The sequence below is a fragment of the Chiloscyllium punctatum genome, chromosome 37 (assembly GCF_047496795.1).
Source record: "Chiloscyllium punctatum isolate Juve2018m chromosome 37, sChiPun1.3, whole genome shotgun sequence".
Classification (NCBI taxonomy): Eukaryota; Metazoa; Chordata; class Chondrichthyes; order Orectolobiformes; family Hemiscylliidae; genus Chiloscyllium; species Chiloscyllium punctatum.
Genome location: NC_092775.1, coordinates 39,078,707 through 39,106,625, shown reverse-complemented (window position 1 = coordinate 39,106,625; position 27,919 = coordinate 39,078,707). Strand labels below are relative to the sequence as shown.

Here is a 27,919-nt window from a genome sequence, read left to right as displayed (position 1 = left end):
AAAACTCTCTTCAGGAGTCTTGGCTCATGTGTTTGACTTTGTGCAGCTTTGATATAAATTCGACCCTGCCTGTGCTATGTTTCAAAGTGTCTTTTCAGCTTTTAAAAAAGATTTTGGTCTTTGTGGAATGCAGAGGAATTGCTAGTGTGGATTAAGAAATGCCTCGATTGGTGGGATGGGGGTTGGGCAGGATACTTCATGATTCTCAGCTTGTACAGAGTCCCTTAATGAAATCCGCAGCTAAACATAGTTGGTATCGAAATTCCAGTCTGCCAGATGTTACATTCCACAATTTGAAATCAGTAATTATAATGAATATAACATGTCAGTGCCAAAACATGGAATATTATTTATCAATATTTGAACTATTACTTACATTGAAGTCTTTCTTAATGAATGAAAGGTCCGAGAAACACTTTTACAATAGTTAATGGTGGCTTTACTATGCATATGGGGAACCACTGCTGGACAGTCTATGCCTGATTCTACCAACGTTCAAATGAGCACAGTTTATATAAGTTTTTATTTTCAATTACAATTTAATAGGATTAAGTAAGCAAAAGCCTCTGGTGGGCTGATGATTGTGTTCCTGCACAGTAATTGCAATGCTGAGAGTTGGGATTGTCATAGATTCAGAGAGATATACAGCACAGAAACAGACTCTTCGGTCCAACTCAACTATGCCGACCAGACATCCTAAATTAATCTAGTTCTGTTTGCCAGCATTTTGCCCATATCCCTCCAAACCCTTCCTATTCATCTAGCCATCCAAATGCCTTTTAAATGTTATTGTACCAGCCTCCTCCACTTCCTCTGGAGGCTGGTATAATTACAACACTTAAAAGGCATCTGGATGGCTAGATGAATAGGAAGGGTTTAGCTGGATCCTTTGGAGACAGTAAAGAACGTGCTTGTATTCTGCATAAAAGGTTTGCAGGGTAAAATGATGTGGTTTGGAACCTTCAGAAAGTGACAATGGCCTTCCCCCATTTCTGACTCACGTGCCTTCCATTTCTTAATTAGGTGATTCTGCATCATTTTGTGTATGCTTGAGCACCCTAACAGCTGGCCCTGATCAGCACTTTCAAATAAATCCACATTTTGCATTTTCAATGACATTGTTTTATGTTAACCCATGATAGTTTTCCTGGGGAACAACAACCATTACCCATGTACTAGTATGATGGTGATGCATATGTCTTGGCCACATGGAAAAAGGAGTTGTGCTTGTGTTCCTTATCCATCATAATTTGCAATTGATGATATACCAGGGACTTGCACAGTTTTGCTATGACATACATTTTCAGGTTGTCGCAGTCAAAATAAATCCAAACATGCACCATTTTCAGTGGAAATAGGCCTTTTGGCACAACAAGTCCACATGGACCATCTGAAGAGTATCCCACCTTGACCCGTTCCCCTACCCTATTGCTTTACATTTCCCCTGACTAATGCACCTAACCTGCACATCCCTGAACCGCAATTCAGAATGGCCAATTTGCCTAACCTGCACATCTTTGGATTGTGGGAGGAAACCCACACAGACACAGGGAGAATGTGCAAACTCCACACACAGTCAGCCGAGGCTGGAATCGAACCCGGATCCCTGGTGCTGTGAGGCAGTAGTGCTAACCCCTGAGCCACCATGCTGCTTGGTACATTTTTACTGTGGTAATTGCAAAATGGAGCATTATGGACTTCACTCACAAATAACCTATGCAGGAGAGTTGCCTATATTCTGAAAGACTAATTTTGGTCAGTAGTTTTGTAAGTGAACTGTAGAGAAATTGATTGCAGTGCAACTTTGACTTGTCTCAGAAGTCTAGGGTGAACTGTTTGCTGATCAACATGGAATCACAGAATGTTAGAAACCGGTCGAAGGCCCAAGGGCTGGTGTATGTTTTATACATAACTAGTTCTGCCAGTTCCACTCATTTGCTCATACTCTGGACTGAATCTTACAGGGACATGAATGATATGGGCTGTGGTGAGAACTGTGGCAGAAGCTTACAAGAAATCCAACGAGGCTGATGTCGCTGTTGGGAGCAACTTGTTGCATCTTTTTAACTAAATACCCCCACGCACCAAGATGAACTTCTCACCGGACAGCAGTGAGTTTGTTTTTGACAGGGGATTAGTGCTTGTTAAAACCTTATTAACAGCACTTGCCTCACTGATATACTGGATCCCGTTGTATCACCTGTGAGCAAAGAAAGACACCGTGAATTCTCAACATTTGAAGTCAGAGTGGTACCTGGCTGCTTGCTGTTAACTGCAAGGATCATCCAAATTTCAAGATGGCAGCAGGTGGCAGGGCTGCATATGGACTCTTGCCCAAGGCTTATCTGCTCCCTGATCTTTTCTTTCTTTCCCTTTTTCTTTCACATTTGCTCTTTCTTTCTTTTTTTTTCTCTGTTGTTTTTCTTGGAACCTTTGGTAGTGGGTTAGTTAGCAAAATGGGCGTGGCCCATAGAGCAGGCGACACCTGCCAGTTTCTGAGGTAGCAGTGGATGCGTGTCCTCAAGGTGACTGGAGGTGGCAGCAGGGACATCCTCCTGGCGCTCGGGACTGGTGCCGGCAGTGGTGGTAAAGCACCTCCACTGTTTGGAGGCAACAACGGCAGATGTTTCAAGATGGCAGCAGCTTGAGGGGGGTGGCAGGAGAAGGACTGTGTTGGCGAGAAGGCAGTGACCTGGTCTAGTAGCAGAGCCAGGAATTCCTGGCTGCAGTAAGCCCAGAGTCAGGACTGCTGGCATTGACAAGGTGGTGGCTTCAGCAGTGGCAGTGTGGTACGCCCAGAGCCAGGGCTGTTGACATCTTGGTGGCCGAAGTGGAGCTGGGGACTTCTGGTTGTTGGGAGAGTGTAGGTTCAGCATGAGACCCAGTGTTCACATCGATGAAGTGGGCCCAGTGACGAGGGGGCGATGTCTAAATTTGGCCACTCATACATTGGGTCCTGCACAGACAGCGGGGAGGCATTGGAGAAGGAGTAATGATGCCAGCTCAGGGCTTTCTTTCTTTCAGTTATATCTTTTATCCCTTACATTCTCAAACTCTTCAAATGGGACAGAATTGTGGCGACTGTTCATTCACTGTAAATTGCAAGTGAGAATAAATTTATTCATCAAAGTTATTCACCATCTCTGGTTGTGACTTGTGGCCAGCTGCTACATGCACCCCTTGTCCACTGGCATTTAATTACCAACCCCTCAGGATCCCTGTGGCACCTCTTCCATCCACCTACAAGCTGCTTCGGAAATACAGTCCTGCATTTCAGGTGCACTGAAAACTATCATTGAAAAGCTGCTGCAAGGACACTTGCCCAAGTTCACAGATTAGACCAGGTTGCTTGCTTGTGCTCAAGGCACTCACTTCGCATCTACCTGGAGGTATCCTCAATCATTTTCAACATTTATATTCAGATCACACCACCATTCCTTCTGTGACTCCCTCATTAGGTCCACACTTCCCACCAACCCGTTCTCCACACCTGGTACTTCCACTTGCCACTGCACGAGGTGCAAAGCCTGTGCCCATACCTCCTTCCCACCCCCCTCCCCACGTCACCTCTCCTCTGTCCCACCCCCTTCCCCACCTCACCACCTCTGTGCAAGACCCCAGAGGATCTTTTTACATCTGGCAGAGATTTACTTGCATATTCTCAAACCTCATTTACTGCATTGTTGCTCTCGATGTGTTCTCCTCTACGTCGGAGAGACTGAGTGCAAACTCTTGGAACAATTCAGGGAATATATGCACCAACTAACCCCACCTTCCTGTAGCTATCCATTTCAACTCCCCCTCCCACAAGCCCTATAAAGTGGCCATTCTGGGCTGCCTCCATTGCCGAACCAAGGCCACTCCCAAATTGGAGGAAGCACACCTTATCTTCCGTTGGGGAGCCTACAGCCTCAACATTGTATTCACCAGTTTCCACATCTCCCCACCTCCCATCCCATTTCAGATCTGACTCTCTGACTCTGCACTGCCCTCTTGACCTGACCTACCTGTCCATTTTCCTTCCTACCTATCCACTCCAGATTTCCACTGACCTATCACAATCACCTCCTACCTTTTTACCCACCTCTCACCATCGCAACTACCTACCCCCCTCCCCCCCGCCATTTATTTCTCAACCCCTTTTCCCCTATCCCAGTCCTGATGAAGTGTTATGGCCAAAATTTTGACTCTCTTGCTCCTCAGATGCTGCCTGACCTGCTGTATCTTTTCCAGTGCCACACTTTATCAAGTCTGACTCTCCAGCATCCTGGCCTCCCTCCCTTGTCTTGTCTATTGGCACAATCACATGACCATGCAGCTGTTAGCAATCATCAGTGAAGAAGGGGCAGACATCTTGCTATAAGGCAGTACGCTATGTCATTCTCATACTTTCCCCATGTGCCAGCAGCCAGCAGCCATAGGGAGTAATCCTTACTGAAGCCTACAGAGGCATTCATTAGTCAGGGATCCCTGCACAGTAAGTAGAGGACAGTATCTGACACCAGTCCAAGGAAGTGGACATTGTCATGGCCTGGTCAGGTATTCCTGGACAGAGAATCCATGCCTCTGCAGTCTGGATAGTGGCCCATAATCAGTTTTGTTTCTCTATAGTGGCTATTGCATGAATTAACACCGTTAGGGAGAAGTGCATATGTCAATCAGTTTTCTGGGCAGTTCTCATCTGAGATGTCTGGTTAGTTTGGTCAGGGCGCTGAGCCATAGTCAGATAGTTGGCTGACTTCCATATACCTGCTTGGTGCTCCTCAGCCTCCTTGTGATTATTGGCACAGTGTCTGATTACCAATGTTGTTGTGCTCTCTCTTGCCTGGGGTTGAGTGTGCCTCGTCTCAACAGTTCTCAATGTGCCAGTAACCCGAGGTTCCTTGCTTGCTTGGCCTGTTGAGGAGTTGTCACAGCGAGGCCCTCTACTACCTGTGCTCCTTCAAGTTCTACACTTGGCATTCTCACTACGGTGTCCGTATCTGAGCTGGCAGAAGAGAGAAGGATGCAGGCGGCAGCTTTGCCGGTGCTTTAAAGTCCTTGAGGTGATCCCTTCTGTCACAGCATCCTGGAACTATGATCATCTGGCACACATCTACAAGACATGAGAGCGAAGGCATCGCAGTTATGGTTAGTAGTAATGTGCAATAAATGAGTGACAGCAGGATTAATGCAAGAGTTACAGTGAACTGACGAATGTACCTACTCTGGCAGGATGTGAATGCATTGACATGCCACAAGAGCAGTATACCTTTCCCTGTGAGTGGGTGGGGAGCCCCATGTTGGGCACTCCTCCACTTCTCCTGGAAGTACTGGCCCCATTATTAGCTGTTTCCTTCCATAAGGACGAGAGGTAGACTTGAAGTGGTGTGAAAGTTGCTGGCATTGCAATTAGCATTGGTTCAGATGATTGAAAACTGGTGGGTGAGTGAGTAGGCATGACTAATAGTGTTGTGGGTGATTGGGAGGGAGATGTTGCATGCAATAAGGAGAGTGGTAGGAAATGAATGCAGTAAGAGAGGGTGAATGTGACTGAGCAGAGAAAATAATGTGGTAAAGAGGCGAACGTCATTGATCTTTCTGCAGCACTGCTGGCAGTTCCTCAGATTGCAGAAACCACACTGATGTGCGAGGCAATCTAAGAGCAGGTTGCAAGGAACTGGAGGCATCGACATTTGCCAGTCTTCCACTAAGAGGACAGTATTCTTTATGACCACCCTGGGCACTAGCAAGTCCAAGTTCCTGTTGCTGAATTGTGACACCATTTCCCCTTCTCCAACATCCCCAGAACAACAGTGTGCCAATGAGCAAGACAGTTTCAGCATACCTGTGTTTGGCCAGGTGTATGGCAAGTTGGTAGAGATGGCACTGGCATTTCAGTAGAGTTCCAAGGAGCAATGAATGTTTCTGCAAAAGGGGGCTGGACTCTGGTGAGAAAAGAACCATAGAGGTGGGGTCAGTAGTTAATGAGGTGAGTTTGTTAATCCTGGTGAGAGATCATGCTAGTCCTGCCAAGAAACTGACCCACTTATTTTGGCGAAGATTTATTAATATTTGTTTTTTTTCAGACACTTGCCTAATTCCTTCAAGATCTTCCATGTTTTAAAGCTCTTCACATCAAGGTGTTTTTTTTTTGCAATTATTTTGAATTTGTTTTCTGCTACAATACTGATTGATGAAAACAGTCTTGCTGTTTATGATGCATATAATAATCTTAATGACTGAGGCTGTGACCCGTAATGAATATCAATGGAACAAAAGTTACATGTATCTCCTATTACCTTAACTGCTCACCACTTGTCGTCAGTCCTACCCCGGTACATATTTTTCATTGCTTTCAAATTCTTTCAATATAAATGTTTACTGACATTGAATTCATGGAGATTGTCCTCAACTATTCACAGCTTTTCACAGAAAAGCATGGGTGAATAACTAGTTCCTGATTGCCGTAGAGACAAAATCGTGGTTCTCCTGCCCAAGTGTTGAACAAAATAGTGCTTGAATTTTAATGCAGCAAGTACCATAATCGTGTAAGTGCTATAAAAGTATGCTCTTTATAAATTATTGATGCTTTCATGCATCATAGAATCTCTTCTATAATGAGTCTTGTATGGTTTGTACTAATCTTCCTGTAACAGTGTCTGTAAATGAACGTAATTGAATGTAGAAAAAGGTTACCAAGGCAGCAGACTAAATTTTGTGCAAAGCATCAGCTGAATTTGGTGCAGTATGATTTTGTATCAGCACCAGCAATAACCAAATGCAGAATCTATCTTTTGCAATAATGATCAGATTCAGATGCCATTTAAAAACTGGGCAAAAAGCAGAGCGAAAACTCCATACATGTTGATTCTGAAAACAAATCTTTGTGGTATTACAGTTCAGTCACAGTCTGTGTTGCTGTGGCAACATACTTTTACTTGCAGATTGTAGTCTAGAGCTATGGATAGTGATGGTAGAGGTTCCAATATTGACATGGCTGACTAGAAATCTCTCTGGGTCTTACAGCCTGCATGTGTTGATAATTGATTTATGTTGCTGATTATTACAGACCTTCCTTGGCCATCAAGTGCTGGGGCAAGGTATGAATACAGTATCTAACTGAGGCAGGGATGTATACCCACAAATATCACAATATCCAGGGAATCATATTTACTTTTGACCAAATGTATCTACAGGAATTATTTTGTAACTATTGTGTTTTTAACCCATCATAGCTGTTGCATTTTTAAGTGAGGTTACAAGAACCATAGTGCAAAGAGAGCTGCATGAAAACATAAAAGAAAATATTAAATATAGACACAAAATGCAACTTTGCATATTTAAATTAACAGTTTATTATCAATGATTTCTCCGACACAACATATATACATAAGCATATAGGAACTTACCATAATGACCACAAGGAATGTCTCATTACTTTTGAAGTTCAGTGAGCCTCCCAGGATAACTCCACTGCTCCACGTTTTAAATGCAAATTATCTCACATGCTTACTTCAATGAAGCTGGCAAATGGGTCTTTGATTTTAACATTTCTTCAAAAGACATCACCTCCAACAGTGCTGTGCTTCATCAGTACTGCACTGGAGTGTGAGCTTTTATTTGTTTTTTCCATTCAAGCCTGTTTATGGGACTTGAATCCAGAAGCATGTAACTCGGGCAAGAGCCTTGAAGAAGGACTCATGCCCGAAACGTCGATTCCCCTGCTCCTTGGATGCTGCCTGACCTGCGCTTTTCCAGCAACACATTTTCAGCTCTGATCTCCAGCATCTACAGTCCTCACTTTCTCCAGGCAAGAGTTTAACCGACTAAGCCATTGGATATTGAAGAAAATAAAAATATATCAGTAGTAAAAAAAAAATCAAGACTTGCTTTTATTTTGTGAGCTGAAGACCCCTCAAGCACTTGATATACAATTATGACAGTTTGGAAAATGTAGCCGGTAATGATCCACTTCAGGACCACTGACATTTGAAAAGAAGTCCAAATACCGTATTTTAACTTATAGAACTATGCTGCATTTTTTTTAAGCAAAACAAATTTTTCTGTACATAAAAGCATTAAATAAGACAAGTGCTGTTAACTTACCAGTATGGCTTCATAATGGAGGTGACAAAGCCTCTACCCCAAGCTGGAGAGCTGGCAATAATCCCAATTTACTGATATGGGGCAAGGCCTGCCAAGTTACTGCACAGTGGTAGGATCAAGAACCCTGGGGCAGATGTCCTGCTCTTTAAGACTTGCCAATTGACGTCTCTGTGCTCCATATAACACCAGCACCATTATAGAGTCAATGACTACTACCAGTTTGACACATATCTATCTGAGATCCAAGAACATAACTGAACCATGCCATGGATAAATGATGGCAGAAACTATTATGAGGATGGAGTCTGCAGGAAGTGCAGTTGGCTGCTGGATCTCTCAAGTTATATTATGGATCCTCACCACAGTCACCTTAGTGAAATAAGTCTCGTGGGTTTGCTACCACCATGCTCATTTTTGTGGGAGAGGAAAACTGAGGCTCTTAACTAAAACAGGTTCACTGCATGACAGCAATTAGGTACCACTTACACTATGGCACTCAGAGACCTGAATGGTAAGTATATCTCCTTTTTAGAGGTTCAGCACTGTTCCAGCCAAGTCTCTGACAACGACGCCATATTGAGTGATATTCATTGCACTTACCGATGTTAACCCTTTAAAAGCCTAAGCTTAGTCAGCATCTCCCCCAGGTTCTTATTCCATTATTAATGCATTCATGTGCATTACTAAATTTACCACTACCCTCTTGTCTCCGGATTAACAAATGCAGATTGCCTGATAGTTTCTCTACTCCACAAGAATGCATTCTTGTGGAGAACTTGAAGGATTGGTAGGTTAATGACTGTGATTTTGTTATTCAGTCTGCAAAGTCAGAGTCATTATCATTGTGGCAGTCCTCATCAAGTTGTCTGAGTAAAGTATTGGTGACTGATCTGCAAAGGGATGAGATTCCTGCAGTTTCTTCATACGACTTCTTTAGCTGTGCAAACAGTATATCACCTCTGGCCCACAAATTGAATGGCCATTCTTTTTCTATCGAGACTCTATGTCCATACCTATGCCCCTGACAAAAGTGTGTTCATCTCTGTACATGGCAGTGGTCACTAGCATGAGCAGCTTGCTGCTCCTGCTAAGACCGTACCTCCTTACATTTTTAGTGTCCCCTGGACTTGATTACAAGGTCAACTTCTGTACTGGTTTGAAAGCTGAGTCTTCAGTTTTCTGCCCATCAGCAATTCTGGTAGATTGGTAAGTTAGCAATTTCAAATAAAAGTCAACATTTTTCTGGACTCCACTCTTGGCTTCCCCACTGAAATATTGAAGAGTAGTGTTTCAAAATTTAATATAGGCAATTCTGAGGGCATAAAAACAGACCTAATTTAAGAATTAGGCCGATAACAGTGCAGTTGAAGACATTTTAAAGGAATATTTCTGAATATATGGCATAGGTACATTTCAATGTGACAGAAAATTTTAGTGGGGGTGGGGATCCCATTATTTGTTAATTAAAATGTTCCAGATAGTATTGTACATAAAGAATATTATTGTGCAAAGATACATGACTGGTCAGAAGATTGATAGAACATAAAAATCACTAAAGAATGTCTAAAAGTTTAATAAGGAGGTTAGAAGCTATCTAGAAATGTAAAAACAGGTACAGTAATTAGTTACTATAAATATTTTGGCTAGAAAAGTTAGTGATCATCATTTTGTATAGTAAGTAGGCCTGAGCAATGACTATTGGAAAGCAAGGTGCTATGAATAACAAGGTGCTATGAATAAAGGAGCTCTTGTGTGTGAAACTATACTTCAATTCCCAGCAGATACAGATGAGATGCCAAATCAAAGTTTATTGCAGAAAATAAGATTAGTCATTTGATATATAAATCTGTCTGCCAAAATGTTTGACTTAGATTACCTTTAGCGTTTCTTTGATTTTGACCTGAACTACCTCGTTAACTACTTTTGTCTGAGTAGCTATTTGAATTTTAACTACTCTGTATCAATCCTACTTGTTTTATAGCCAAAGCATTCTTTTTTTAATTGCTGGGCACTGCCTCTGCCTGTAAGGTTTCATTATTCGCCAGCACTGCAATGCCTACAAAATACTGAATCTTAAGAATTCTGACATCAAAACTCCCAGTGACATTTTTTGAATCTGATTTCTGCTTCTTTTAAATCTTGCTCTTTCAAGAACTTTTTTCTCACAGTTTAATCAATTGTAGAACTTTATCAAAAGTATTCATTGCTTCTTTAATGCCTTGTCAATCTACGAAATATAGCTATCGTCTAAACTGAACACAAGTATATTTGCTTGTTTAGCTTCTGATTTACTGTCCTAGTTTAGAATAAATTCTGCATCTTACGAACTATGTTCTCTATGACACTCCATTCTCTGTTCTATTTGGCAACCTTCTTTCTGTAATGATATCTACCTAATGCTATTAAGGTATTTTGTTTCTTTTATTTAAAGACATTAAATTCCACAGTATAATTGCAGCTACTATGTTTTGCTGTCCTGGAAGGTGTTTTCCACAACTTGTGTAATCAAAATGGATGACTCCCACATTTTTTGCAAGTGTATAGGATATTTCCTATCTTTCGGAGCCTAATCAAGAGAATGAAAATCATTTAACAGTTTAACTGAATAAAGCCCACTCCATTCAGCTTTAAAGAAAATCCAGATCTTTTGACAACTTTACTAAGTGAATCTGACTCTTTGTGTCTTTAGAAGATGAATTTAGCTCCTTTAATGGATTTCCATAAATGGTGTTTGCCTACTGTGATGCTATCAATAATTCCTCTTGCCTTAAAATGTTTTTTTCCTGGATGAGTTCCACTGTACTTGAAATAAATTTAGATAATAACTCTCGCATACTCCCCTTTAGATTCAATATTACCCTAACTTGTTTTTTCATCAACTCTTTCACCCAGGCTTCTAAATTGCATCAATAAAACTTGAATTCTGGCTTTGTAACATTCCTGATGCTGGAAATTCATTTTCAAACAACTTCTGTGGCCCTTGATTTTCCTTTCATGCCTCATGGCAGCCATTCACAATAGTGACAGTGCTTGATCTGAACAGGAAGTACACTGTTTTCTTCTGGTTCTCTCAGCCTGTAACTGTCATATTTTGAGACCAATGCCCATCAATTTTCAACTTCACTCATGGAGCCTCCAATGTCCATTTGCTCTCTGGCTGAACCCTGACCTGGGTGCACATTCTCAAAGCTCTGGCTCCTGATGTAATCTGTAACTGACAAATGTAACAAATGCCCTAACTCCATGCAGCTTCTAACTCAAACTTGCTTCTGTGTTTTTCTTAACAGGCTTCAAATGCTTCCTACCATTTATTGTAAATTTTGTCACTTTGAATCTTGACACTACTTGCTCTTCCATGAGTTTTCGGAATGGTTGCTTTCCCAAATGCTGTTGTGAGTAACTTTTGAGGCTGTGTTTGAAGATTTCTTCAAAGCTCCCTGAAATCAGCCCTGCTGCTCACCATATTGCAAGATGGATCCTCCGTGCAATCACCTTGCTGAAAAATACATCCAGTAGTTTTGCTGCCATCATGCTCCTTTTTGAAGTTGAGTCTGAAGGCCTTGACTGGTCTGCTCCTATAGAAGAAAACAACTTGTTGGGTGGCACGGAGGCTCAGTAGTTAGCACTGCTGTCTCATAGCACCAGGGACCCAGGTTCGATTCCAGCCTTGGACAACAGTCTGTGTGGAGTTTACACATTCTCCCTGTGTCTGCGTGGGTTTCCTCCGGGTGCTCCAGTTTCCTCCCACTGTCCAAAGATGTGCAGGTTAGGTGAATTGGCCATTCTACATTGCCCATTCTAAACTGCCCATAGTGTTAGGTGCATTTAGTCAGAGGGAAATGGGTCTGGGTGGGTTACTCTTCGGAGGGTCAGTCTGGACTTGTTGGGCCAAAGGGCCTGTTTCCACATTGTAGGGAATCTAATCTAATCTAATTAGAAAAGGCACTTTGCCTTAAAAAAATATAGTTTATTGCATGATAACGATCAAGTATAATTTAGATTGGTATGGTGACAATTGTTACTACGCCCATTGGGGTAACCTGGATGATCAGACTATCTCCTCTGAAACCCAGAGCAATTACACCATCTAAGTTTGTATGATGTCATCCTTTTAGGCAGTGCTCAATGCATTCCTCAGTATTTATTAAGAGTATGACAGCTTGCCACTGTTCTCCACCTAAGCCCGAACTTGTTTATTATGCGCACTCCTGTATGGCAAGGCACTGTTTATCATCTGTAAAGGAGTGTTTAGATTTGGTTCTTGAGTGGATAGCTAAAGTCCTGCATTCTGTGTTGGGACAGAGTGGCTGTCTATGGGGATTGGGATGAAGACAAGAATGTGGCAGTGTTGTCAGCTGCCTGACTAATTTAAATTCCACCGTGGCACCTCGTTTTTCACAGTTAGAGACATTAGGTTCTGCCCTGTCTCTCCCTTATTAATGTTGCATAGGTTTCTGCACCAAATATCAAGACTGATCTGAGTCTTTTATAGATTCTTACCTTCAATCCTGATGTTATGGATGATTAGAAAATCATGTTTATACTTCTCTTTGCAGTTAAACCTACGTGAGGCAAAAAGTAGTGTTCAAGCTGATGGCTGTCCTGCTGAAATTCCAACAGTACTTTTTGCAATTGAAACTGCCATTGGACTCAGTAATAAACCAACCCTTCCATTTCCAGACTTGCAATTTTATAAACATTGGTCTGACTATTCATGACATGCTGCAAGTTAAACTTTGCAAATATAAAACGACAATCAAAAAATTCTCCGATGTTATTTTAAATAAATCTTTTCTTTTCAAAAATGTTGGGGTCTGAGCTTTTAACCCTGAAATTACTATCTATGGGGAACATTCTAATTAGATGTTAATTAGTAGATAATATTTTTCAACTCTGTTTCTGTCTGGTTATCATAGTACATTTAAATTTTGCTGGGCTTTTGTAGACAACTCTGGGCCTAATGGAATGAGCTTTGTGGTGGATACATGTGATGTTCAGTTCATGTTTGCTTTCTTGCTTTGCAATAATTTAGGTCATTTGTGATATGAGGAAACATTTCAGTATAATTAAAATGCAAACCTCATAAGTGCATTTATCAAGCAAATCCGTCTGTGCTCCTAAGGGTAAACTGTAAATACATTCCTTAGCGATGTTATTTTAGCCATATTTTGGTCTGTGCCTAGATTTGGTTGGTAATTCAAATAAGTTTGGACTCTGCACATTAGCTCAAGCTTTATTAAGATAACAACAGCTAACCCTAGCAATAATGCTAATCACATAGTCAGTAAGTGCACTCTAAAACTTTGAGTTATACTCATTCAAAGTTCACAAAGATAGCATGTTCAAACATTTTTGATACGGTCACACATCTCTATATTAATCAGTTTAGCATGTAGCTCAACAGATTTTGATTTTTTTTAAACCTTCGTGGACCATTCCCTATTCACAGTTATTTATCTCTGTTCAAAGTGTTTGGATAAATGAAATTTAAATAGAGATTGAAGCATTTTCATTCCAATGCACAGTACAAAACCCACAGCATGCAGCAATAGTACTTCCCTGCAAAATTCCCCAAAGCGAACTTCTCTTAAACAAAAACAGATCAATAAATAATGACTTTTGGGGAAATATGTTTTTAGGAACCTATTTTGCAATAAATATTGTAGATAGAATTGAAAATGAAAACTGATTATAGTTTCCCTCTCAACAGAAGATTTGCTTTTGGAAGTTGTTATTTGTCAACAAAAATCAAGGATACAAGTCGAAACATACTGGCTGACATTCTTTATTGTTTGTTAATATAATTCATTGATCAGCTCTTTGGAGTTTCCCCTTTGCATTTCATGCAATTGAAGTTTCTTTCTACTCATTTGTTTAATCTGTGCCAATGAGTTTTACATAAAATAATCTTGTAATGTTATTTGCAAAAGAGCCAATAATAGAAGTCCGATCAATTTAAGATCGATTTAAGAATTGCACATACCCAACTATCAATGTAATTTATTCAAGTCCAAATGCTCCAAGCCATGTGGTTTCAATTTTGTTAGGAACTAAGAATTGATGCAGGATTTGAAAACACAATTTTCGAAAATCATTTTGCTTCATTTGAGCAGAGCAGCAAGAATTTGCTAATTTTTTTAAAGAAGATTGGTCTCAAAGCTTCATGTGAAGGGTGCCTTGCTATTCAAATAATGTTGGAATTCTGCCAATAATATTTCCTGAGAACATTGTCAACGCTGCATCCAAACTTGATTCCAGATGCAGTTAGTAGAAAGTAGTGATGAGTCACCTACGTAAATTGAATAAATTACCCAGATCAGTGAGGAAATTGTGGTACTGCACCACAGCATTTGGAAATAGGAAGCAGTATCATTTACTGGCAGAATGAATAAGAATTATAATCGGAATGGACTTTGCAATAGTGATTGAGCAGATATACGATGAGGGAGAGATACATAACTCTTTCTTACCTTTCAGTCAGTCCTTTCCATCAGGTTTGTTCAACCTTGATGGTTCATGGACAGGAAGGAATGGAAATTGTCCCCAGTTCTAAAGCCGATAGTTAACACAACCACACTTTCCATTAGGCTGATACTTTCCAAGTCTGGTTAAAGGTTTCTCTCTGAAATGCTCACCCCATTGCTCTCTCCACAGTTGGTGCCTGACCTGTGGAGCATTTCAAGCATTTCCTGTTTTTATTTTAGATTATCAGCTTTTGACTTGCAGCATATGACTGGTTTTATAATGAGGATATGTAGTGCTTGTTTGAGTTCTTTAAAAGAATTCTCACTGCTGACCTTGCCACACTGTGGTTTTGCTGAAGTGCCCCGTAGCATGTTTTGTTTTGTTGTTGCAACTATTTTGGAAATACAACCAATATCCATCTGTACCATTCTTTGATTACTAATGGAAGTGAACAGCAGGTTTCTGTTTCAGTTTTTGGCACTATTCCAGTATTTGTAGGATCTCTGGTATACAGAGAGACAACATAGCTTAGCACTTGGATTTTAGTAATCTGTGCTCAGACAGGATTTTATGTAATATTTTAGAAATTTGACTTTCAGTAATGATGGAAATGATTTAAACAGCCACAGTTAATCTTCCACTTCAAAACATTAGTGATGTAGGGATTGTTTTTGTTATTTAAAAATTTGTATTTGATGGATATGTTTTACTCCAGTTTACAGTACTGTACAGTGAACTGGTGAAATTTATTTATTTGTGAGAGGAAGTTTTGAATGACGGCCATGATTAGTGTTTGGATTCGAAGGTGTAATGGATGCTAATTGTCATTTTGGAACAGTCCAGTCATCCTACCCCACACTGGTATGTTCCGTTTTAATTAATTATCTTTTCTAATTTTTTTTCATCTCCAATCAGTAACAGCAGCAAGAAGAAATCAGCAGGAAGTTGTCACACTCAATAACATGCAAGAAGCTGCATCGGCTCATTGTGACTGAGCAGCTGCTGCGTCTAAATAGGATTGGTGACAGGATATCATTTGGAACCTCTATGTTCTTCAAAATCTGACATTGTAAAACATAGAAGTACCAAAATGAAATTTTAACTCTACAGAATGAGGCTACAAGTAGGCAATTGTTGCAAAGCTATTTCCATATTATGAGCTACAAATGTTTGCACGTTTTTCTGTTTTATTGCTTGATTTGTTTTGGTTGAATTATAATATGCAAATCAACACCGCTTTTTGAATTATGAGAGTCTGAAGTGGTCTCTGAGCTATTGCTAAGGTTGATTTCTGGTCGAGGTTGAACTTTCTCATGAGTATGAAACGCAACACAAGGCAAAAAGGATCTCCCATCACTGACCGTGAAATGGCAGTAATGAACACTGTCCACACTAGTAGTTAAAAATCACACAACACCAGGTTATAGTCCAACAGGTTTAATTGGAAGCACACTAGCTTTTGGAACGACGCTCCTTCATCAGGTGATTGTGATGCAGGAGCGTCGTTCCGAAAGCTAGTGTGCTTCCAATTAAACCTGTTGGACTATAACGTGGTGTTGTGTGATTTTTAACTTTGTATACCCCAGTCCAACACCGGCATCTCCAAATCATACACTAGTAGTGTGTGTGTTCTCTGCTGGGTGGCTTTAAACAAGTTTCTTTGTGGTTCCAACATGTCTAACTGTCCCTTGCTAACCTTGATTATATAGATAAGATTATGTTATGGCTGTACAGGAAATTGGTTAGACCACTTTTGGAATACTATATTAAATTCTGATCTCCCTGCTATAGGAACGATGTTGTGAAACTTGAAAAGTATCAGAAAAGATGTACAAGGGTATTGCCAGGGTTGGAGGATATGAGCTATAGGGAGTGGCTGAATAGGTGGGGCTATTTTCCCCTACACTGTTGGAGGTTGAGAGGTGACCTTGTAGAGGATTATAAAATAGTGATGGGTGTGGATAGGGTGAATAGCCAAGATCTTTTCTCTGGGGGAGGAGAGTCCAAAACTAGACGGCATAGTTTAAGGTCAGAGGGGAAAGATTTAAAAGGAACGGAAGGGGTAACTTTTTTCATGCAGAGGGTGGTGCGTGTATGGAATGAGCTGCCAGAAGAAGTGGTGGAGGCTGGTATAGTTACAACATTTAAAAGGCATCTGGATTGGGTATATGAATAGGAAGGGTTTAGAGGGATATGGGCCAAGTGCTGGCAAATGGAACTCGATTAATTTAGGCCATCTGGTCAGCATGGATGAATTGGTCCGAAGGGTCAGTTTCTGTGCTGTATATTTCTGTGACTCTATAAAATAAAAATATGGATTTTGTGCAGTGGGAAATTAGTGAACTTTCTTATGAGTCTTCCATAGAAAAAAGCTTGAGATATTGTATGAAGCTGCTAGGGTTTGAGACATCACTTGGGTTAGTTTCAGTATAAAGCTGTATTGAACCTTTTTATTGAGGTAAAAGAAGTTTTTTTTTTCAAACCATGCCTGCCTGGCAGAACTTGGTCAGACAGAGTTAAAATCTCCTAAACGCTTTGCCCGAAAAGGTGTCTCATAAATTTAGCTCCAATGGTATTATGTGGGTCCTCCCAGATATTTCAGCAAAAGGTGAATCTGTGAACGTTTACCTTTGAGCATCTGCCCCCAATCAGCTTTTGAAAGTTCTTGCCTTATACAGTCAAAATTACCCTGCCTTCAATCTAGAACTTCAACTTTTAGATTCAGTCTATGTTCCTTCTAAAAGCAGGTGAAGGCATTGGCTTCAAGCCCTGGCATTATTTGGGTAATTTGTGCCCCAGAAGCTGCCAAACCCCAGCAAAGCTGTACCATTGCAGCTACAACACTGGCATCTGCCCAGTCATGTGGAAAATTGCCCAGGTATGACTTAAATTTGAAAAGTGGAACAAATCCAACCTGTCTGGTCACTGCCCCATCAGTCTACTTTCAAACATCTTCAGATTATTGGAAGGTGACATTAACAGTACTATCAAATGGGACTTAGTCAGTAATTCACTGCTCACTGATCTTTCATTTGGGTTCCCCTTAGGCTCCTCCACTTCTGATCACATTATATCATTGGTCCAAACACAGATTAAGGATCTAACATTCAGAGGTGAGATGAAAGTGACATGGAGGCAGAATTTGATCAAGTGTGGCATCAAGAATCTCTAGCAAAACTGGTGTCAATGCGAATTGGTGGGAAAAAAGTCTTCACTGGTTGAAGTTATATCTAGTTAAAGGCAAGATGGCTGTGGTTGTTGGAGGGCAATTGCCTAAGCCATAGGACATCATTTGAAGGAGTTCCTTGGGGGAGTATTCCAGACCTAACCAGTTCTGCTTCATCAATGACAGCATCCCCACTCCATCCCACACGCCCTGACCCTCTCCTGCCCCAATTCAGTCAGAAGTGGGAACGTTCACTGTGAAATGATCAAATTCTGGAGTGAATTATGTCAAAATGCATGGACAATGTCTCGGGCTTGGACTGAGAGGGGGTGAATAATAATTTCGCTACATAAATGCTGAACAGTTGCCATCTCCAACCATTCCTGCAAATGGGTTTTCTTTAAATAGTAGTTAAGGATTACTCTAGTGTTACATGTTGGACACAGCAATAAATTCTGTCAAGATACTGAGTATTAAATTGACTAATTCCCAAAACAGTTATGACATTTAAGTAGCATGCTACCGTTCCATGTTTGTTACTGTGTCACAGCCACCTTTGCGTTGTGGACAGCTTGTTAAATTAGTGCCTCCTTTTTTTTTAAATGTGATTTCTACATGGAGACCTACCTGCACTTTTAAGAGACCTCTTGTAACTGTGAGGATTGGGTTGAAGTGTGTTTGGTGAGAGAGGGGTTAACAAAACCTCCAGGTGTATGCTGAATATTAATGAAAAGGAACAGTACAATTTAATGCCAGGAGTGTTGTTCCAAGAGCATTGATTCTGTATAAGAAGTTCTCCCATGTGTTATGACTAAGTTAGAAGGTGTGAACTGCCACCCTTGTTCCACCTGGAATTCAGTTAAAGCAGAGTCTGAATTTAAAAAGGAGATGAAATTGCCAATAAAATAAATTAGTTTATGTATAGAGCTTGGAGTCAGAAATAAGCCTGCCAGGTTTCTTAAGTTAACAAGTATTCAACTAGTTTTATTTTTAAATCACTTGGGAAAAGATACAAAAATGATTAACACAAGGTTTTAAATATACACATGTCTTACCAGCCATTACTGCTGATGATCAGATCTTAAAGCTTGCTCGTGTTAAAAATAAAGTCACAAACTAAAATTATTCAAGGATTCACAACTTGTTTACAGCTGAGGGGTCACTTTCTACAATGGAACACTGAGGGAAATACTGAGCATTCCGAGCTGGAAATGTTTGAGGAACAGTTTCAGAAATGACTAAGAATTTTCAAATCACCAGTGACTCTGAGAGCCAGGCAGTCAAGCTGAGAGATTCCCTTCTGTAATTGGATTTCTACAGAGAATGAGTTGGGTAGCTTCTCCCACTCTCAGCAAGCTGAAATTCAAACAATATCAAAACCAAAGCTATAAATCCATGCATGTGATTTCCAGTAAATCTGTTCAAGCAATTAGCTTAAGACATATGAGTTTAAAAAAAGGACGCAGCATCCTTTTAATGGCCCCTTTTTCTTTATCAAAAAAGGTCTCTATTAGTCTTTACAAATGAAGCACAGTCCCCAATTTTTTGAACAGCAATCCTCCCAAAAAATATGATATTTATAACTATATCATAGCTTCCTCAACACTAGACTAGACTAGGCCTAACTATAATGTCTAGGCAAAAGTGAGGACTGCAGATGCTGGAAACCAGAGTTTAGATCAGAGTGGTGCTGGAAAAGCACAGCAGGTCAGGCAGCATCCGAGGAGCAGGAAAATCAACATTGCGGGCAAAAGCACCACTCTGATCTAACTACAATGCCTTAACACTCGATAGCCCTTCCACTTGCACGGAAATGTCCAGTTTCCTTACTTGCTAGTCCAGCTATCTTCTCTTCAACAAGGGTCAATACAATGGTGTGAGGTATATCATTGCCAGCCTTGGAGTGCTCCCTTGTATTATGCACTTTCTTCTTCTTGCAGGCAGAGACTAATTGAGTGCCATCTGAATGGGCACCTAATCCTTTCAGGAGTATGCAGAAAGCTCCTGTGCCTTCACTAGGTCATATTTCTCTCTCCCTCTTTAATAGGTGGACCTCAAACTGCTTGAACTAGTTTCCACATTCATATCCATGTTTTCCACCGATACTGAGGCCTAGAACCAAACTCCTGTGTAGCTTTCTTTCTTATTGTCATAGCTTTAATACTTGAAGCTTTTTATAAGAGCCATTTTGCTAGGGCAAGTGGCATAATGTAATAACTAGAGAGCACATGGGGTTGTTGAGTCTTTTGCATCTCTGGACTCAATCCCATTGATAGACTGAACAGTTACTAACTTCCATTGCTACTATTTGATAAAAGTTGTCGTTATTCTGTAGAGTAGCTAAAATTCAGCAGTAGCAAATCCCTTCAGGAAATGTAAGAAAGCAGAAAAATGAGCCGCCTTAAAATGTCACAATCAACTGATGTTTGGCCAGTTTAATTGGCATTATTTTAAAAGTAAAACTTTGAAATATTTCAATACTTCCTTATGGTTTTAAAAATGGAATAATGACCATTAGTAGCTTTGCAGCTAAACCTATCCTTGTGCTAATCAGCTTATCCCTGTATTGATCAGAGTTAATTCACAACAAAGATAGAACATACATTTGTAGTTCATTCTGTGTCTAACGATACTACTTCACTTGCTAAGTGCTTCAGCATATTCTGTTTTATCGCTGACTTCTGACAATCACAGTTTTAGAATATTTACATCTGGAATATTTATGTCTGGTTTTGTAAGCTACTTATGTTCCAGAAACAAACATACCCTTTTTCCATAGTTCATAACAGCAGAATGGATAGTTTACCAATACATTATAGGAGTTCACCTTGGTTATTCCTTACATTTTTCTGAATAATTCAACTTGTAGATGTTTAAATGTTACACAATGTTTCAATGCTTAATGCATTCCTTTGCTGTGCACAATGAGAAGTTATGGGAAAGTTAATTTTTATAGAATAATGTGGTGTAGCTTATTGGAAACCCAGTCAATTTGAAGAATACTTAGTTTAAGGTGCCAAATGATTTATGCTTTGCTTTGGGCTTGAAACGAAGAATATGATCTGAGGAACTATTCACCAGAGACTGTCTGAAGACTTCACTACAGTATTACACAAGATCATTAGCAGGCGCCTGGAGGTTGAATGATGATGGATACTTTATAAGCCATGGTAAAGAAAGCCTTAACTAAATTCTGATCAATTCCAACTTAATGGCTATAATAAAGTTAGTGTTCAAGCTAATGTAAATAATATCATGAGCAATGCTTTCTTCAGAAGATGACAGGTTGCACAGTAATGAATTTGAGGTGATGCATTCATCATGACTTTTAGCTCGATGGAATTATTTTGGCATTTGTTCAAGATAGATGGAAGACCAATCTTCACTTTTTTTTAGTTTATACCCTTACTTTTTAAGTATATTCATATTTCAAATAAATAAAAACAAAGTTACATTCCTGTAATAAAGCTGCCTACAAGAAATTGTTCTGATTGAACAAAAAATAATTTTGAGACTTAGCCTGTATTTCATGTTAATTTAAATGTAGCTGTGATAGCAGAAATGTGGGCGCAACATGAAGGTATACATGTTGAGAACTGGTGAGGGCATTAATACACAATACAGCTGTGGAAATGTAGATAGAGCACCTAGCCACAAGTATGAAGGCATGTTTTGAAGGAACAAGTGCTGAGCACTGTGAATGCACGATACAGATCTAAGTTTAGAAACAGATTATTTGTGTATATGTTAGTTGAAATTTCACTCTAAATTGTTGTTAAATGTTGTTCCAAAAAGTATTCAGCATTGTGTTCCTAGTGTATTCAAGAAATAAACCAAGTGGTGGAATTGTAATGTTCTGAGCATCTCATTTTAAATTTATTCAGGAGAAAGTCTCATGGGGCTAGCTGACCTCCAGGCCCAAGTTCTTCAAAGGTGTTCCCTCTACACCAAAAATCTATCCAATAATACCATCGCAAATTGATTCCATTATTATTTGTTTTCGTCTTCACAATTGATCTTATCATTTGTGAACTGTAGGTCCTTTCTTAACAGTGTCATTAAATCTGACTTTCACATATGTGGTGTTTTTTTTGTTCAGGCACTAGTGCTGACTGCTGATCTACTTTTATAAGGAAATGTTTCACAGATCACATTGTTGCAGTGTCTATATTGAGTTCGTCATAAAAGTCAAGTATTACATTGAGTTAAGGGAACAGAATTTGACTTCCAGAAATAAATAGCTAGTGCATAGTTTTTTTTGAAATTGTAATATTTTTAAAATTGTAAAAAATGTAATTTTCAATAGAGAGGTTGGAAAACGTTTGAACCAATGGTCTCCAGCAGTTGGAGTAATTTGGAGGAGTATGGTACCCTTTTAGATTGATCAGGGAGAGCCCAAGTGCCCTTTGGAGTTGTTGAGAGTAATTATGAAAACGTGTGAAACGAGGATAACCTCATGGGAACAGGCAAATAATTTAAAATATTTAAATCCACAAGCTATTTTAAAAAAGACTTCCTACTATGTCTAAATGTAGCTTCAATAGACTGTTACTTGTGTAGGCCTGAGGATATCTAATTATAGCATCAGTCATGCAGTTCTAATCCTATAATCTATCATTATCACAGTGGGAGGTCTGTAAATTCACTGATTTTACTGTTCAAAGTACTTTGTAAGTGTTGCATGTGGGATTGTGAATGCAAGAAGTTGTTTTTGTAAGGCAATTGTAAGGTTACTTGAAGGCATTTAAATATATTGAATGTTTTTTAAAATAGTGAAGCCACCAATATGCAATCTCCTCTCATCTGATTCCTGCAAGCTATTCATGATGGAACCTGGCTAAACTTGCATGCATTCTGTCATGGCAAAGGTTGCAGGCTGAGAAGTGGCATGTTTTGGTCACAAGGTTGTATAAGATAAAGGACCATGGGAATGAACAGATGATCATGGATTGTCGTGGAGGGTATGAGAGACCATGGGTTGGGCGGGCAGCATAGCTTGATATGGAGGATATGAAGGACCATGGAAGGTATTTGGTGTGATAAAGTGGCATGGGTTGGCATGGATGGGGCATGGGGAGCGAGGTTCTGAGAGTGGTGAGGGTTAACATGGGTGTTCTTTCGTGGTATCAATTTCATAATGACCAAAATGGCCATTTTCACACAATCTGTCTCACTATCCAGATACAGTGGGCTTGACTCCTGTTAAAACCTACTTTCCCAGAATGAAATATTGAAATGAAATATTCCCACTGAAACATTTTCTGTTGGGTTGCATTAGCAATGTGAGGAATGTTCTAGCCTCAACAGGAAAAAAAAATCACGTTTAACTGTGTGAGCACAACAATCACATTGAACCAAAGGGGCCACATTGCCCCTTGAATTGAAGGATGGGATACTGAGGAAGAGTAATATTGAATTATTGTATTAAAAGTCAAAGTGTTCTAATTTTTCAGGAGGCAGTGTATTTCTAGTTAATTGTCGTGTTTCATTAAATACAGCAATATTTTGCCTATTAACATGCATGAAAAAACTTGTTGTCATAAGACTGCTGTGTTTACTTCAACCAGAATTTTGATAACTGTATCCCTGTATAATTGTGGTTTATCATTAATTTTGACTCCGTACTCAAACACATACTCAAACAATTACGACCCATATGAAGATAGAATTCTGTGAATCTTGTTTAATTCTGCATTTTTAAAAAATGCCTGTGGATCATCATGATTCAAGTATCAGTACATTAAACAGAGTATTGAGATTGGGAATGTCATTACATAAATGTTTTGAGAATACTAAATCTGCACTTTCAAACTCCTAATGCTACAGATTTGATTGTTCGTTTGCAACAATACCTCTGCAGCTGTCAGTCTGCTCCATTGTTCTTACTCTTCTGCCTTAGAAGCCCAAAATTCTCAGTATTCTCTTCCATCTTGGTATGGTTGCTACCCTGATTTGAAGATAATACTGTGGTGTCAACTATGTGATGGGCTAACAATGTAAGCCAGTATAAGTATGAAGAATGACTTCAACGATGAGTAGGATGTTGGTTTGACCAATAGTTGCTTCCTATATGAAATAACTCTCAGAGGCCAGTATCCCATCACCTTTTACATCAGAGTCCTTGACACTGATCAGCCAGCTCTGAGTGAACAGAACCTCTGATATTCCTGCTTATATCTGTCAGCCAGGGCTCCCTGATTGAGGCTCTTAATTTTGTCTAATCAAGGAACTCTTATTCTATGGAGTCCACCTGGCTGACCATGTTACAGCCACTACATCTCTATTCCATTCAGAGTTCAAGGACATAGGCTGGCTTTTTTTTGGTGTTGCTCCTCCTGGGGAATTTTAGCATCGGGTCAGGTTCTTCCAAGTTTGCCTCTGATAGGGGTGGCATGTGCAAAATAGCTCCCCTCTTGTGCCTGGTGTGTCACAGAAGAAATTCTCTTTGGGTGACAAAGGTGTCAAGGCAGCGAGATCTGCCATGTCCATCTCAGATTCTAAAGTATCTTTTAATGCTTAATGGAGAGGGAGAACCAACAGGTTCCAGAAATGTCAGAAAGGGAGATTCCTACACCATTTGAAAGTTTGTTGCTTCCATATCGTCCACTTGCTTGTACCCACCTCACATTCCCAAACTTTGTACATCACTGGACCAGAACTCCCTTCGACCATGGCTGTTACCCATGCAGGGCTACTCCTGTGGTTCCTACACCAAAACTTCATCCGCTGAAATCAACTTCATCTCTCACATAACTGAGTCTTGTGTCTGACATTGATGTTCCTGATGCCTTTTCACCCTCCCCTCTCCCTGATGAGATCTAATCTGGTGTAGAATCTCCTTCCCATGAGCAACTCTGCTGGAGCTATCCCTGCAGTTTCATGAGGCATGATCCTATAATCAAATAGGAACCAATACAGTTTGGTATCTAGTGAGGCTGCAGGCTGTTTCTTTAAGCCTGCCTTCAAAGTTTGAACTGCTCTTCTCTGCCAGACCATTCGGGTGGTTTGGTGTTGTCCTTGCAAAATACTCAAATTTCCTGCTGGTAAATGATCCATTCTGTGTGACCAACACTATCAGCAGTCTGTATATCGCAAAAGACGCATGCAGTTTTTCTCACGTTGCCCCTGCATTTGCCAAATGAACTCCTTGCATGTCCAGCCATTTTGAGTGTATCCACAGTGACCAAGAAATTGAGCCCATGAAAAGACCTACATAATCAGTGTAAACGAGTCCAAGGTTTATCTGGCTGTTCCCACGAATGTAAGAGAGCTGCTTGTGGTAACTTTTTTCCTTGTTCACACTCTGGGTACTGCCCCACCAACATAGCTATGTTTGCATCCTGTCCTGGCCTTCAGGCATAACTTCTCATCGACATCTTAATTTTGGAACCCTCTTGAATGATCCTAGTGGAGTTCAACCTGTATCTGGCAGTGACCTTTACTCGGGACAATCACTCTTGCTCCCCACAATAGTATGCCATCCTCTACTGTGATCTGGTTTCTCTGGGTCCCAAAAGATCTTGAGTCTGGTTCTGACAGCCTTTTGGTTTCCCCCATCATCACCAGCTGTTTCAGTTTTGCCAGGACTGGATCTTTGTGTTCAAAGTTTGATCTTGTCAGCTGTGAATGGACATATGTCCAGGAAGTTTGAATCTATTACGGACTCTTCTGGTGGTATATCTGTTAATGGAAGGCGGCTCAATGTATCTGTTACTTTGCCTCCCTGATGGTGTTCTATTTTGCAATTAAACAACTTAGTATTAGAGCTCAATGATGAATTTGACCTGAAGCTATGGGCGGCACTGTCTTGTACTCTTTAATTAATCCTAGCAAAGATTTATGGTGCATTATTATTACAAATTTATATCCATAAAAGTACCAGTGAAACTTTCTGACAACAAATAAGACTGCCAACCCTTCCTTCTCTATATGAGCATATTTACGCTCTGTGTTAGCCAAAATCCTGGAAGCAATGGGTGTTCCTCTCCATTGAGCCACCTAATATTATCCAATGCTGCAAGGGGAGGCATTGCATTCCAAGATCTTTCTTGGGATCGTAGTGTACCAACATTTCAGAGGATAATAACTATTTCTTCACTTCCCTGAAAGCTATGGCTTGGCTATGCTGACCATTTCTAAGGCTGATCCTTTTCTTTGATGAGCTGATGCAAAGATGCCACAATCGAGACCAGGTTATGTATGAACTTTCCATAAGAGCTCACCAGCCCGGGGAAAGACATAAGGTCCGGTATTGATTATGGGAGCCAGGACAACTTTGATCACCCTCACTTAATCTTCTGGTAGGTGTAACCCAATCTTGTTGACTGCCTGGCCCAAATAGGTCACTTGGGGTGCCTAGAACATGTTATTCCCTTCTAAGTCATACACCCGCCTGGATAGACTTCGGAGGAATAGGTCCAACGTCTCTAAGTGCTCCTAATTGGTCTTCCTTGCTATTAGCACATCATCCAGATAAATGGCTACCTGAGGTAGACCTTGTAAAATGTTCTCCATCCATCCGCTGAAAAGTTGTCCAGACTGACGATATCTCAACTGACAAAGTCATGTATTGGTACAAACCCTTAAGGGCATTAATTATAACATACTTCTGGGAATCCTCATTTAACTGCAATTGTAAGTATGCATGGCCCACATCCAGGTTCATGAAAGACAGTCCCTCCCTGCCAGCTTTGCATATAAATCCTCACGGGGAGGGATTGGGTATTTATCCAGCTGTTACCATTTTTAAAATCCTCACAAAGGTGAACCAACCTGTCAGGCTTCATAATCTGTACAACCAGTGCTGGCCAGTCTGCAAGCTGGACTGGTTTGATGATTCCTTCACTTTTCCCCCTTCTGATTTCTGCCCTCTATTTTTCCTTATAAGGCAAATGGCATTCATTGGGCTTTGCAGAATCGAGGTATTGCTTCCAGTCAACGCACAAGATGGCCTTAGAGTTTTTGATGGTCTCTATTTGGTCCAATTAGGGAACTTGTATTCAATGAAGTATACCTAGCTGACCTTGTTGCAATCACTACACTATATATTCCAGATGACATGGAGCCATTTTGAGAGATGTTTCGTAAACTGCATGTGTAGTTGATGAGGAAGACCTAATCGAAGATTCCAAGCTGTAGAACAGAGAGCCAAATATACTCCAAGACTTGAGACATTTGCCAATATATACTCAAAACTAACAGAAGTATTATGTTCAAAAATATTAATGCCTGCTCAACAATGGTGGTGTTTTCTAATGAATGCAACTATAAGTGTGCCAATAAAGCAAAATTTGAAGGAAGAAAGCTATAATTACCGAGACTTGTAAGAGGGACTGAAATGTTTAAAAGCATTTTTCAACTTGAATTACATTTTATCTCGCTAACTATACTGAATTACATTCTGAATTTCAGAAAATGTATTAAAATTTTAGGTGTTACTAAATTATGTTGCTGTTTGATTTGCCAAACTTATGCTCAAGATTAAAATTAGAATTAGGTTTAATGTCACATTACTGGCATGAGTGCAGTGGAAAGTTTACCATGTTGCCACATTGGTGCCACCTTGGGTGCAAGGTACCTAGGTACATGATTTTAGGCAAAGTGAGGACTGCAGATGCTAGAGATTAGAGTCAAGATTAGACTGGTGCTGAAGATGCACAGCAGGTCAGGCAGCATCTGAGGAGCAGGAAAATCGACATTTCGGGCAGGGTCCCTTCATCAGGAATGCTGATTTTAGGAATAGATTAGAAAAATAAAGAAATAAATAGTTCTGCATTACAGGCCTTCAAACAAACCTTGCCAGGCCAAGTCTCCAGTCCATGCAGAACTCTGATTACATGGTAGTTTAAGTAATGGAAATTAAAGCCATTAGAATTTTCCAAAGGAAATACTGATACACATTATTAATTCATGCAGTCATTAAGAGGCTGCAAGTTTCTGGAAAGGATGTGTATTCAATAATCTAGCGCCAGAAATGATAGACAATGATGCCAATATTAGCTCATTAACATTAGGTTACTCAATATAAGGTTTCAAAGTGTTTAGTCAAAGTAGATTTTGAAATAAACTTTTTTTTTTAATTGAATCCTCATAAATTGAGTTTAAACAACACATAAGAAGTAGTCTTTTGATATCACAGAACTTACGTATTGCTTAAAAAACATGTTTGTTAAAGCTTTGTTTTGCATTCATCAGAAAAGT

At 40.0% G+C, this 27,919-nt stretch overlaps 1 protein-coding gene across 1 annotated transcript in view; it reads left to right on the top strand.

Moving 5' to 3' along the window:
• The window catches only part of LOC140463021 (extracellular sulfatase Sulf-2-like), a 323,741-nt gene that overhangs the window by 133,062 nt on the left and 162,760 nt on the right, over window positions 1–27,919 (top strand). The gene's annotated exons all lie outside the window — the stretch shown is intronic.